General features: G+C 40.9%; 1 protein-coding gene across 4 annotated transcripts in view; it reads right to left on the bottom strand.

Moving 5' to 3' along the window:
- The window catches only part of ITGB1 (integrin subunit beta 1), a 45961-nt gene extending 31552 nt beyond the window's left edge, over positions 1-14409 (bottom strand). For 2 of the 4 annotated variants that reach the window (XM_081154953.1, XM_081154950.1), the window contains exon 1: positions 14132-14409. The gene's annotated coding sequence lies outside the window, so the exon portion shown is untranslated. Of the gene's footprint in view, positions 1-11178; positions 11224-13523; positions 14089-14131 lie in introns of those variants that run through there. The other 2 variants (XM_081154951.1, XM_081154952.1) reach the window with 2 other exon arrangements.
- Positions 14410-15161: the final 752 nt, after the last annotated feature.

Raw genomic sequence — 15161 nt, 5'->3', positions numbered from 1 at the left:
CATCAAAAACCATAAAAAAATGTTTCTACCCTCTGATTTAGCAATCTAGCTACTGGGAATTTATCCTAAGAAAATAATTAAAAATATAAAAGGTGATACACACACAGATACACAATCAGTACAGAACTGAGGGGTAGGAAAGGTTTACAGTTGTTTGTATGGAAAATAAAGCAATAATTAATAAATAACAATACAAGAATAAACTCTGTGTTTCCATACTCATAATTGTAAGTCTACTTTTACCCAACCCTGTATATTTACAATAGGTAAAAATGCAAACATCCTCTACCCAAAAATAGGGAAATGGAAAACTGCACCAACTTAATGGACCTATTAGAGTTGTAAGAATAATAAAATGAAGTAACATCAATGAAGGTTTATAGAATAATTTTGGATGCAAGGTACACATTAAGATGACAGGTATGCAAAAATAACAGTATAGAAAGTAACCAAAGAGATCTGGAAATGACAAAGTGTTGTAAGCAAAATATAGACAATGGGTTTATTTGTTTTTAAACTAGTATAGTCTTTTTGCTTTTTTAATAAAAAACAATTATGGAAGGGTAAATGTGTGGAATTGTTCACTTAGTAAATTTCCTTCGTTTGGCAAACATATTTCTTTTAAAAACCTCCATCTTCAAGAGCTTACATTCTAGGATGCAATTCCCATAGCTCCCAGATAGTGCTTCAAAGTTGTCTCACAGCACCCCAGATACTTGCATTTCCTCTGCTGTTAAATGCTGTTCCCCTTTTCTCTGTTGGCTTCCCAGGAAAAAAGCGATAACAACATGCATTGTCATCCACTTTGCAACTGTGCTCAGGTCAGCCAAGTTCTGTTATGCCAGGCGCTTCCAGTTTTGCTTATATATCCCTGTGGCTGCATTCAAAAGATCAAGAAAGCTGTCACAGAAGTGTAAAGTGCCTAACAGTTCACCTTTTAAGGCCTAAAAGGTGCAATATGTAATAAATCCACGAAGAGCATAATTCTAAGCAACTCAAATGTTATCAATTCCAAAGCTGTGACTAAAAGGAGCTGGAACATTAAGACTCCCAAGGAAATGCATGACTGTGACAAATGGAGCATCAAGGGCAGTTTCTGCACAAAGGCCATATATGGACTGATATGTGTTTCTTAGGGATACTTCACAGGCTATTTCAAGGACCACTAGACTACCTTGAGAAACCTCTTAAAATATTACATAATTCAGAGCATCACCATTAAGATAAAGTTATTAGGTAACAGAAAATGTTTCCTAACATTCTTAGGTTACGTAGTTTTAAAATGTTACTTCAAATGCCACTGTCCTTCTATGAACCTTGTCAAGCCAAAGATCAGCCTTCTGAAACCCTCAGGCCTCTGGAAGAGCTCCAAACCCAGAAGCAGACAAAGCAAGGCTTTAAGTGTTGAAGCACAGCTGAGAAGACAAGGACAACAGCCAGGAACAGCTCAAAGACAAATGTCAGCTCTCCTAGACTGGTGAGTCTACTGGCAAAAACAGAGGCACAGTCACTGGCTGGTGATGTAAACGACCAGGCTTTCTGTCAGGGAAACAGAAGCCACAGAAGATAGACAGCAATTAAGAATAAAGAAGAGCTATGAGAACAAGGTTTAGAAGAAAGCATGGTTAGAGTGGCCACCAGGAAAGTCAGCAGCAGAGAGCTGGATAGTGAAGAGGAAGTAGCAGAGAAGACTCAACATCCTCCTCACCCAATCCTGACAGTCTTTAAAGGTACCCGATACTTCTACACCTGTATGGGGAAGGACACACCAAGAGCTTCCTGTATTTCAAACCTCCTAAGACAGGACTTCTCAAAGTGTAGTCTAGGGAACAACTGCATCAGATTTACCTGGGTGCCCACTCCATGCCTAAAAACCATGATCTTGGGAACTGGGGCTTATACTATGCTTCCAGGAATTCTTACACTGAGAAAAGGTGCACTAAGGCGTTTCCTACCAAGAACATTCCACAGAGAACAGTTTATATTAGGGGCCAACCAGAAGAGATGCCTTCAGGTATTGTCCTGATCCTATCTTTTGCATTCTCTTCATAATCAAAGGTCTAGAAATGGTTTTCTACACTACCTCCATTTCATAATCTCCTACTCCCTCTGCTATAACTGGTGTCCACTTGGTACCATGCATGTACAACTGCTCTTACTTGAGGAGATACAGCAGCTTACCAACTACAAAAATTACACAAAGCAACATTTAATACATTTCACCATTGTTCCTTCAAACACACTATTCTCCTGGACTACTGGTTTCTATAAAAGTTCTTCCTCAGACAACTATGTACATTTTGTGCCCTATCTGGAGATACAAAGGTCACTATCTCAAGGAATTTTCAGTTCAAAGACAAAAATGCAAACAATCAACATGATGTTATGGTTTCTATAATGAAGATAAGAACAAAGTGCACTGAGGACCCAAAACCTGCCTGGGTAAATACAGAGGCTTCATGGAGATGGCAATGTTTCAGCCAGAATTACAGACATATAGGAAATGGGTTGGCAAATGGGGAAAAATCTTCCAGGCAAAAGGTTTGCACATGCACAGCCATGGATTCCTGAGAAGAATTATATTTCAATCTTATTTCTAAACATGTTTAGAAATAAGACTACCCATCCTCCCAAATGGAACTGCTTCACTATTTCTATTTCTAGAGGAAAAAGACCAGAAAAAAACATATTTATATGTTATCTGTAGTTAAATCTGGTTGGTGAAATGAGTGATTTTATCCTTGTAATTTTCTACAATAAGTATCAATTATGTTAAAATCTTAAAGTATCATAAAGGCCAAAAAGAACCTTAAAATAAAACTTAACTATTTCTGAAGCTTAAATTATAAGTGTGAAATAACAGAAACTGAGATCAGCAAGGCAGGAAGAGATAGGTTGCAGAAAGCCTTCAAAGCCATGCTAAAAGAGTTTAGATTCTATTCTATATATAGTAGGGAAATTTAAAAAATTGGGGCAGGGTAGTAACATGACAATATATATTTGGCAGAAAATTAGTGAGGTAGATGATGAATGACAAGAGAGGAGCCACAAGAAAAGTACAAAATTTACTGCCAAGAAAGAAATGATAAAGTCTGAATTCAGGTAGGAACAATGGACAAGAAAACAAATGAGTGATTAGGAGGTAGCAACAGCAGGATCTGATGGTTGTTGGGGGAAAAAAAAGGAATCATCACTTTCAAAGAAAGAAGTTAAGGGAGAAAATTATAACTTTTGTTTTAGAAATGTAGACTGTGAAATGCCTATGTGAATCTAGGGAAGATACTGGTAAATTTAGACACAGGGTTTTAGTCCTCAGGAGATACATCAGGGTTGGAGACATACTCGGAGCTCTCACTATATAGGTGGGAATTGAAATTAGGAAAGTGAATGAGATTGTGAAGATTCTTAGGAAGAGAAAAGAGCTGAAGGCAGACCTGAAGAAATGAAGACACAGGAAAGAGAGTGAAAGTAACTGACGGACCCAGGCCACTTTGGAGGAAAGAGGAAAGGCATCCAGAGCATTAGGGGGTGTACTACCCTAAAGAGAGGTGCAGCCTCTTTTCTCTAAGTCAGGGTAGGGGGTATGAAGCTGAGAGCATTCATGCATAACAGCCTATGGTTTTTCTGAAATAGGAAGTAAGGGCCACCCTGGGAGAAAAGGAGATGAGGCTGGGGAAAGTCCAATAGGATTATAGAGCAATGCTGAGGGGCCAGCAGGTAATGACATCCTAATTTATAAAGGCACAATTGTAACATCCACTTCACTTGAAACTACCTGTTAATATCTGTTAATACCTGTTCCCTGATGGGTTCTAGGCTCCAAGAAGACAGGGTCTTGGTGTGTCTTGTTCATTTACAGCACCTCGAAGTGCTTGGCACAAAGTAAATGCTCAAATATTGTATGGTATTTTTCTCTGACATTGTCAGAGGAAAGAAGAGTTTCTCAGATTAGTGAATGTGCAGATCCTCTTTTAATAGAAAACAGTTACTGTGGATACCCTACTGATAACAATTTTCAACTGAAAGCTAGATATAGGTTCTTATACACTATAAACCAAAATTAACTTACACATACAAGCACATACATAGACACTGAACTAGTAATCAGTATAATCCAGATGTTGGTTGACTACTATAATTATTGGCACAAAAGCACAAAATTGTTTTTTTAAATCTTGTAGAAATGCTCAAAATCACCCAGACTACCTCCCATGGGTTCTCAGATGCCAATTTGAAATCACTGAATTAACCCATTGGTTGGTTTACAGAGCAAGTGCAGAAGGGGTGGGGGTGCACCAAAAAGTGGGACTGACAAAAAATTAACAAAGAAGAGGACAAAATCCAAGGACTAGAGACTACACCAAGCAGGTGAGAGAAAAGGGGCTAAAGTAAACACAGGAGGGAGAAGAGCTGTGAAATACGCTAGCGGGCTTAAAATGTCACAGACCAGTATAGTCTTGGGTAAGAAGATCTAATGAGGCTATAGCTATGAGTATTTGTTGCAGCCAGGGTTGTTCCCCCAAGGGAAGCCTGAGACAAGAACAGGAGTCCAGGCAAGCAGTGTACTTGGCAGGTGACCCCAGGAAAGGGGTGCTGAGGAGAGTGAACCAAGAAAAAGAGAAAAGCCAACAGCAAAATACTTCATTTACTATAGTGGGTGTAGGGGGGGCTTGATCTTGCTGGGAAGTTTTGAGAAATGTATAAAAAGTCTTTCCAAAGGAGGGTCAACGCACAGAAGTGCATTTTATCAATTCCAGTCCCCAATGATAAATTTGTCCCAAGGGACATTAGCTCCCCCGCACTTCCAAGAACTACAGTCCATTTGCCTGGAATGCTGCTACCAAAGGCCACAGACAAGAGAGCTTGCTAGAGACTAGGCCCAGAGGTTGAAATAATGGAGGCTCTGGAAGGAAGTTGCAATCCCAGCGAGCAGTGAGTCACAGAACTGTTCCCAACAGCAGTGGCTGGAATCATAGGGGAGGCCAAGAGGATGTGAGGACAGATTAGGTTTCTAATACAGTACTCAAAGGCCACTGGAGTTGAATAGGTCAAGAAAACTGCTAGACTAGAGTATGAGAAGTATCATTCATATAAACTCTTGAGGCCCCTAATGATGAGAAGAATTGGGAAGTTGATTTAAACCATGTGATTCACACATAGAAACATATACATATATTAAAACAAATATAAACAATCTTTGCTTATCTAGCATGGTACCTTAATATTCAATAAATGAAGAAATTATAAAGATAACTGGAAATATTCTGAGGTCTCAAAAAACAACAGCAAAAAAAATCCCAGTAAGCTTAACAAGGGCAAGCAATGAGTTGTGCCCACAACTGTCATGGCAGAGTTAAAAGTATAGACCAGTGATTTCAACTGGCATGACACAAGAATTTTTAAAATATAACTGACAAGTCAGGAGCACTGACCTCTTTTCCCTTAGATTGTTAAATTAAAAAAATGAAAAACAGCCAACACAACAATAGCTGTCCAGTGTGAATCAATCAAAATTACATCTATTTTTTTGGTCAGATCGGCAAAAAATATATTTTTTGGTGTTCTGCAGAATTTTAGTAATTAGTTTATGTATGCCATGAGAAGAAAAAGGTTGAAAATCACTGGTGTAGACTGTGGAGCCAGATGCCTGAATTCAAACCCCTGATCAATGACTAACTAGGTAGGTGATACTGGCAAGTTATTTAATCTGTGCCTCACTTTCCTCTGGAGACAACATTCCTTAAGTTATAGGGTTATGTGAGGTTTAATTAAGTTAATAAATTTAAAACAACTTCTGGCATATTTTAAGTACTGCCTAAGTACTGCTTGTTATCATTATTAATACACATTATAGCTGGAGTTCAACAACAACTTAACTGAATAAAAAAGTAACTGTTTATCTTTTTTTAATATATCTTTATTGATTTCAGAGAGAGGAAAGGAGAGGGAGAGAGATAGAAACATCAATGATGAGAGAGAGTCACTGATCAAGCCCACAACTGGGGCATGTGCCCTGACAGGGAATCGAACCCCGATCGCCTGGATCCTAGGTCTATGTTCAACCGCTGAGCCATGCCCAGCTGGGCAGTAACTGTTTAAATGTTTAGCTTTTTTTCAATCATAATTATAAACAGACAATGTGGATTATTACTACCACTCATATAGTACTTATTTTGATACACTATCACAACCTTATTATAATACATAATAATGTTTAATCAAATGCTAATTATTGCATTAATTAGGCATGAATTTTAGGTTCCACACCTAAGTAGGATTATCCCCCTCTCCCTCTGGTAATCACCATATGTTGTCTGTCTATGCAGTATTTTTTCCCGTTTAATGCCTTCACCTTTTTCACCCAGTCTCTCAGCCACTTCCCTTCTGATATCTGTCAGTCTATTCTCTATCTATGAATTTGTTTCTATTTTGTTTATTTTGTTCATTAGATGCCACATATCAGGTGCAACTGTTAATTTCTCTTACTTTGTGGAAAATGCCTCTCTCATTAGTTATTTACTGTTACAAACTGCCCCTAAATTTAGCAGCTTACAACAACATCTGTTATATCTTGTAGTTCCTGAGAGTCAAGAATCTAGGAGTATCTCAGCTGGTGGTTCTGGCCCAGGGTCTCTTCTAGGCTGCAGTCAAGCCAGCAGTTGGGGCTACAGTCATCTGAAGGCGTGCCTGGGGCTGGAGGATCTGCTTTCATCCCACTTGCCCCCACACAGAAAGCAATGAGATGGGATACAGGGAACTCTGAGAAATCTTACTGATCTCTAACTATACCATCAAATGCGAGGGTGAGAGTTGAGGGCAAATTCATCCAGGGCAAGAGCACCTTTCCCTTTACAGGAAGAACAATTAAAACTCAAACTTTTTGCCCCCTGTCTGGCCGGAAAAGGTATGTGGTGGTGACCATGGAGGTGTTTACAGCCCAAATAACAGATTAGAATTAATGATTAACAAAAATTTAGCAGAAAGGATGAAGAAGGAGGGGGGGAAATAGAGAACAGAAAAGAGAAGATGTATTCCAAGGCAAAGATGCAACTAACACCTCATTTGAAGTACTTTTCCATCCACTGTGGATAAAAAGAACAGTACCCTGAACTAGAAAACCCTAAAACTCAATACTCCTACCCAGAAGAAAAAAGGCTTTTTATGAGCAGACCCCTTCTTACCCAATGGTAGTATCAGCCTGAGACTAATGAGCTCCAACAACAAAGGTTTTGCGACTCCAAAGCTACAGGTGCCCAAAATAATGTGAAACCTGAGAACAGCTCAAAACACCACCACACACTTTAATTATAGAATAACAGACTGAAGACAAAATACCCACCTTCTCCAGGAAAATGAGCATATGGAAGATCAATTATTACCACCCACTACCCAGACCACAAGTGCAAGGGAAAGATAAAGAATGGATATACTGCATACTGGCAAATAAAAAGCTTCAAAGATAACTGAAAGTGCAGGGAGGGAAGGGCATAAAACTTAACTAGGAAAAACTTTGACAGGACAAAAAATGAAAGTAAGTGAAGAATCTTCTACATAAATCCATTACGTTCTTCAAGGAATTTAGGAAATCTCAAGTAGATCTTATATGATCAAAACAGTAAGACCACAAAACTGGAGGAAAAGTATACAGAGCTAAGGAAGGAAATTTGCACAGAAATCCTCTGTAGAACTTACAAATACAGGGAACAGAATCAGTAAGACAAGAAGAGCAGGCTTAAGCCACACAGAATTCAAAATAATACAAAACAATTAGATACATTTGTATACAATCAATGATTATCTAATAAACAGACAACTGGTATACCACCACCACTCCCAGAAAAAGGACAGTCTTATGTAAAGGGGAAAAAAGCATTAAATTAAAAAAATTGGTGAAGGGGCACAAAATAAACTCCAAGACTGCAGAAAGGCAGACTTGAAATACAAGCAGAAAAATAAACACTTTAAACAAAGCTATAAAAGATTTTATTAAGGGCTGGTCCTCCTTCCACTCAAAAGTAAGACATTACCAAGCAATTGATATTCTTCAAACCAGCCTAGTGAGCTGTTCCTTCTTTATACTTTTGCTATGTCTATAGATGTTGCCTTTCCCTATGAGGGGAAAAGAAAAAGTCAGTAACTGTAAAGTTGGAAAATTTTACTTTGACGCAAGTTTACAAAAATAATTGTTAATGGGTCTAGCAAAAAAGGTTATCCATTCTGATTAGTGGTATCAGTAAGCACTTGAAAACAAGATTTCTTTCACATAATTTCAATTAAGGAGAACTATAGACTATGTTCCCAAATTATGTAATTTTATCCACCTTTTTTAGGTAGACCACTCCAAAATTCTTACTTGATCAAAACTTTAATAAATGGTGACCATCATTTGTCACTTCTCCTCTCTGCCCTGTAGTGGAGTAGAAAAAGCAGTGCTAGATGTGGTTTAAATGTATAATAAATGTTTTAAGACCAACTAAACATAGGGAGAAATCACTCTCTCATTTTACTCAGCACTAAGCTGGGCATAATATCTACCTTGGAACTGTTATAAGTATAAAATATGACCATGAATGTGAAAGCTCTGAGAAACACATATATTTATACTAATGTACAGATCACAATTTACTTGATTATTGAATTTCCTTCTTAGTTTCCTATTCACTCACTGGTCACAGGCTTCTAAACATAAGAACCTGAGTGACTACTTAATAAAAGACTGCTCAGTCTTTTAAAACCTACTGTGGGTTTTTTTTTGCTGTGTTTTCCTAATATAGCATAACATTAAGTGCACTTTTTCAAACTACAACCTCTTCCTCCAATAATCAAATATGACCCACCACTACCCCTCTTAAGCAGCACTGAAATCATATGAAATATATCATACATAAACTGAACAATATTTGAGAGCTAAAAAATTACTATTCCTAATTTCACAGAGTATGAAAGCTAAGTTATTTACATATTCATTCAATAAACATACCACTTGACATGTGACTAGCATACTTCAAACGGTGCATTCCTCCAAATTTTTTCATGTAAATACTTTCCTCATCACTTCACTGAAACTACATTCCCTACAACAAAATTAAATCCTAATTTTTCTTCTACCTTTCTGGCTTTATTTTGGCTCTTCATCTCTTCACCAACCACAATAAGCAGAATTAACTACTCCTTTCTTTGTGATCCCAAAACATCACCTTCCTAATGCCTAGCATAGTGAATGACAAACCTTTAGTAATGCTCAATAATAAAGTATTATTTTAATTCTATTATAGAACTTCTATTATAACTAATTGTATTTCTGTCTATGAACCTCACCAGACTAGAACTGGAAGGCAAGAATCCAGGTCTCCAATTTTTTTTTTTTTTTTGGCATTCTAATCCCAGATTTATTCAACACAATCCTTTTACTCTACACAAAAAGTATAAACGCATTATCTAAAATGCTACAAAGTTACAAAAAATCAATTTTAAAAGTATTCAGGTCTTCAATTTTAAAAGTAGTCAAACAATATTTGCTAAACCAGACTAGATTCTGCTTTACTACACTGTCTTTTGAATATAGCACCCATCTGTCATCCATATATTTGCTCATACCATTGCAAGCTCCTCTATAAAACCTTCCAAAACCACTTACTCCAGTGCTGATCTTTTTCTCAAAATCTATTAGAAAATATTATTTTGTATGGTGCACTGAGTAAAATATTATTTGGTATTTATTATGTTTGCCTAGACTGAACACAACTTCTCCCAAATCCACAATATGCTCAACAGCAAGGTCCATGTCAACTTCTTGCTCTATACCCACTCAGCACAGCATTTTTCAGGAAACTTGGCACTCAATATACAGATTAAAATGTAATGGACAACAGAGCTACAGATTTGGCTGGTCAGCAGTAGCAGGCTTGTTTTTGTTTATTTGTTTGTTAACTATTTTAGAGAGAGGAAGAGAGAGAGAGACAAGGATGTGAGAAACATCATGCAACTGGACTGGGGGTGGAACCCACAACCTGGGTATGTGCCCTGACAGGGATTTGAACCCGCCACCTTTTGGTGTACAGGACAATGCTCAACCAACTGAGACACACTGCCCAAGGTGGCAGGCTTCCTTTAAATGATAACTTGGCACAGCACTTCCCCCCTCTATGGCGATGATACAAAAAACTGGTTGTTCATGGGAGAAAGAGAAGAGCTGCACTCTGCAGGACTCAGTCAAGCAGCAGCTACCCTCAACTCACAGAATGAGGGAAAGTAGAGACTACTACTTGCTGGTGTAAATGCAGAAACTGAAGCCTTAGAAGGTGAAGTATTTCCACTAAGGTTACAGAGAAAGTCAATGGCAGAGCTTGCACTGAAACCCATGTTTCCCCCTTCACAATCGAGAAACTTTGATTGCATCAAACTGCTTCTCTAATTGTCTCAAAAGACTAATAAGTCTGTCTTTCCCTCATACATGCCAATCAAAGGGAAAACTCACAAATACCCAAGTCACTCGCTAAACTGCCACACAAAGGAATTAGAACCTGGGGAAAGAAAACGCTTTTCTAAACTCCTTTGCACCTACCCAGACCTCAACTGCTAAGTGTTCCCAGGTTCTTCTTGGCCCCTTTCCATTCTATGGTGTCCACTGGTATTTTAACCTGCAGCCTATTGCTTCATCTAGCACTTATAGACTAAGAATTCCCAAATCTATATATCCCAGCTAGACTTTTTTTTTCTTTAGCTACCATTCTACACTCTAAACATTTCTACCTAGGTATGTCACATGCTCACCTTAAAAAAAACCTCAGCATTATAAATTTATCACTTCCCCTCCCTCAGTCAACCAGCACCCACCCCCTTGTGGTCATATTGCCTATCTTGGCCAATGGCACCATCTAACCAGAAACCTGTGTCACTTGGATTTCTCTCATCTCTCTTACCTCAGATACCAAATTTTATCAATTCTCCCTCCTAAATACAGTAGTTCTTGTACTCCAAAAAGCCATAGCCACACACATATTTCATGATGAGATGATATACACATGCTCTGACATACTGCTCAATACTGTATAGTTAACCTTATCTTCTAAAGCCACAAACAAAAAGTAAAGTTTAAAGGCAGCTGACTTCTAAAAACCTCCATTTTATTATTCTATTATTAAAACTTAACTCTATAAAAGTCTTAGAATTAGCTACCTTCAAAAAGATGAGAAATTTATCAGTTTGGCTCCTTTTGCACACAGCTCCTGAAAGAGATACCACATTTTTTTCACTACCTACTGAAATATTCTAAGGCTGCTAATGTTCTGGGTTTTATGGGCTGCATCTTCTTTAATGGAGGTACATACTGTAATATTTTTCAGTTTTCTACATCTATAGATCCTGTTACTATTTCAGGACCCTTTACTCTTCCCTACCCTTATCCCTGTCAAGGCATCCTCCCTACCCAAGACTCCCACCTCTGCAATAACACAAAAGACAAAAATCCCACAATATACAACCAAAGTCAGGACAAACCTACTAATACAAGGAGATACTTACATGTTTGCACAATATAATCCTCTAGGATGTTACCCACAAGACAGATCCTAACTTCCCATCAACAGTCCATGTGAATCCTCTCAGGTAAGTTCAGCTTGTTACCCATTCAGAAATTTAAATTCTCAGGCCACAAAGTGGTGAAACTTTTAGCAGTTACATGTTTAAATTAGTCCCATCACTACAGGAGTCTAGTTAAGAGTAAACCAGTGCACTTATAGGACATTAAAGTTTTCCTCAAATAGAATATTATACTACTTCCCCCGGCTAAGAGCCACATTTTATTTGGCAAGAAGCCAAATAATAAAGATATTAAGTGGCAAGCATTCCATGAAAACCAGCAGGATATTAAACTATTTGATTAATTTTCATTTTATAAAGTGACCAGATCTCCATCCCCAGAGTCACTACAAGAATTAGGAATTTATTGACACCAATATAGAACTAAGTATTCATTCAGTGAGGGTAAATGAGGGCAGATTTTGATTAGTGACCAGAAAGTTAAGAAGCTTTTAAAAATTACTAAATCCAGTGATTTTCAATATTCTTGATTCTATACTTTTCATGTGCAGAAAGCTGAGGGAGATTACAAAATAAACTTAACATACAACTTACTCTTTTTAAAAGAATCAACATTATAAAAAGTTAAAAACTGAGGTCTGTGAAGTCAACATAGATGACTTAAGTCAGAATTTATTTGCTTTCTATTTACAGAAGTATTAACCACATCCCGTCTTTAAAACTACTATTCTAATAACATCTTCCATTTTAAACTGAACTTTAGAATAAGTAAAATGACGTTCTCCTCAAATGCCTGTAATCAAAATACCACTTTATTTCATCTCTTTTCTCTCTATCACATCATCTTCAGTCACTCATTTAATATTGATCAATGAACCAACATTATTTGAAAATATGAACATTATAGTGGGACTCTTAGATGAGTCCTTGTCCCCTCTGGACCTCGATGTCCACAAATGTAGACCAGGTAACTTCCAATTAAAATTTCTTAATCATTCCTAAAAGTAGTCAATTGTGCAATCTATTATAAAGGCTATATGCAGTTCAAGAAAGATGTCTAATCAAAATTCACTTAGCACGTTATTTCTGTGCCATCAAAACAGTCAAAAACAGCCAAGCAATTCTATGCACCTAAATAGCTATGTGGTATGCAGACTCAAAGAAACCTTACTCCTAAGGTTATAAATTACATTCTGAGAGTTTTAAAAATCTTTTTAATATACCAAGAAGGGATGAAAGGGAGTCAACTTTTGAGCATCTACTCAACGTGTTTAACATTTTACATCTGATTTTTCACAACTATACTGTAACCTGTGATTCAAACAAGGGCTCTGGAACTAGGCCCCATTGTTTCTCCACTCTAGCTGGAAGACCACATGCAAATTACTCATGCTCCCTGTGCCTCAGTCCATTTGTAAAATGCGGATAAAACAGCACCTACCTCATTAGATGGGTTCCAGGATTAAATAAGAAAAGACATATATTATGTACACTGAGCTAAGCATGGCCCTCACTGTCGTTATTATCGTAATTATTACTTTTATTATTAGTGTAGGTATTTTTGTTCCCATTTTAGAGATGAGGAAACCGAAGCTGAAAAGTGTCCTTTACCAGTGATCAAACCAATTAGTGCTAGGTTTTGACTCAAAAGCACAAACTGGATAAAATAAAAACTGCTTGGGCATAATATACTTGTACTGTTTAAAACACCACTTATCATTACGAAGCACAAGAAACGAGACGTAGTATACTGGGTTAGGGCCGCCTCAGGCATTAAATCACGAGGAGAGCCGGGGGCCGCCCAGCAAGAACGCGCTCGGTCGGGCTCGGCCGGCGCCCGCCACCGGCGCCCGAGGCATTCGACAGACAATCCAGCGCGGCTTTCACACATACTCAGCGAAAAACGGGAAGCCCGTGCGCCCACACTGCGCCTTCCCCCGCGGCCCTCCCGGGCCCTCTCCGGCCGGACCCAGCCCACTCACCGGGTCCCAAGCGGAGGGCTGCCACAGGCGCTGCACCCAGAAAGGCTGAACAATTCCCCTATCGTGGAAGCTAACCACTGAACTAAGGCTGCTCAAAGGAAAAGCAGTCGACCACAGACCGGAGCAAAGACGGGGTCCGGACGGGTCAGAGTGCCAGCAACCCAGTGAGCGCTGAAGCGGCCTCCAACTCGCTCCCTCACCAGCACACGCCCAGTCGGCCGATGAAAAGCACTCCGCCCGAGGCCCCTAGTTCACCGGAGCCCGGGCCACGCGTCCCGCGACGACCGCTCGGAATGGCAGGAGTCAGAGTGGCCGGTGTGGCGTCCGGGTACTCCGCAAGCAACCCCCAAAGGCCCGAAGTGACCGTGTCCGTACCGCTGACCCTCCCCTCGGATGGCGGCGGGACGGGCTCAGCGCTCTCGCGCGGCCGGGAAGTGGGGGCGGCGGAGAAAGTCCGAGAGGACGCGGGAGGCCCGCACTTCCGCTCCGGTCGCGGTAACCACCCGGCCCCGCCGTCCATCACAAAGGCCACTGCTGGGCCTCCGCAGGACACCCGAGGTGCGCCGGCGCACCGGAGCCGGAGGCCGCCGCCCACCCCAGGCCCCTACCTTCTCCGGGCGGCGTCCAGCCCCGCGCGCTCGGCTCGGGCCTGCTTCTCCGCGGCTCCCGCTCAGCCTCTCCCACAGTCTGGCGCTGCCTCTGGGTCTCGGCCGCGGAGGGCGGCGGCTCCTGCTGCTCCTCTTCCTCCTCCTCCTCCTTCGCCTCCTCCTCCTCGGGGGCGGGAGGCGGAGACTCGCGGCCCAAGCCGCTCCGGGGCCAGAAACGACCCCCTCGGCCCTGCCTCCCCAGCGCCCCGCCCGCTCGTCCGGCCGCCGCCGCGTCCCCTCCCTCCGGAAACGCATTCCTCGCGGCCGCGTCAGCCGCGCCCCGGGCGGGAGGCGGCGCGCGGAGGAGGCGGCAGGAAGCGCGAGGTCCAGGAAAAGGCCCCGCGCTGGTCGGGAGCGGCCCTCGGGCGGGGAGCGGCCCGGACTCCGCCGCAGCTTGCGCGGTCCCTCGGCTTCCTCGGCTGCCGGAGGAGCGGGGCGTTGGGGGTGCCCAAGGCTCTGGAGAGCCTTACTGCCCTCCCGGAGCGGAGAGGAGACGCAGCCCTCCCGCGGGTCTGTGCAGCCAACGGTCCCTTTTGCCTGGGGCTGTCCCGGGAGCGCCCTGAGTTCCAGGAACATCTAGGTGGTCCCCTATCCTGCAGTGCTAAGTGGAGCCCAAGGGTTTCCCTTTTGGAAGGAAATTAGCTAAGCCAATATGGTTTTTCCAGAGTGATCGTTTTATTGATTTGTGTCTGTGAGAACGGAATGCTTGGAAAGGAGATGGGTGCCAAGAAAGATGCAGACGAGGAAATTCGTTTTAGAGAAAAACTGCTAAGTTGGGCAGCAGCTGCTCTTTTTAGATTAATCTGGCAGCCCATTTATGGGAAACAGGGTTGAGAAGGAAGTTTCATCCTTAAGAATAGAGTTTGTGTTTATCCTCACTTTCTTTAGTAGTGGATGTAGGGGCTGGAGAAGGAACATTTAAAAGGGAAGGGTAACATTCTTTATGAGAATGGCTGGGCACATTTTGATAAGAGGAGTGAAACCTGTACCA

Source organism: Miniopterus schreibersii (genome assembly GCF_964146895.1).
Source record: "Miniopterus schreibersii genome assembly, chromosome: 1".
Taxonomy (NCBI): domain Eukaryota; kingdom Metazoa; phylum Chordata; class Mammalia; order Chiroptera; family Miniopteridae; genus Miniopterus; species Miniopterus schreibersii.
This window is presented reverse-complemented; position numbering and strand designations above follow the sequence as displayed.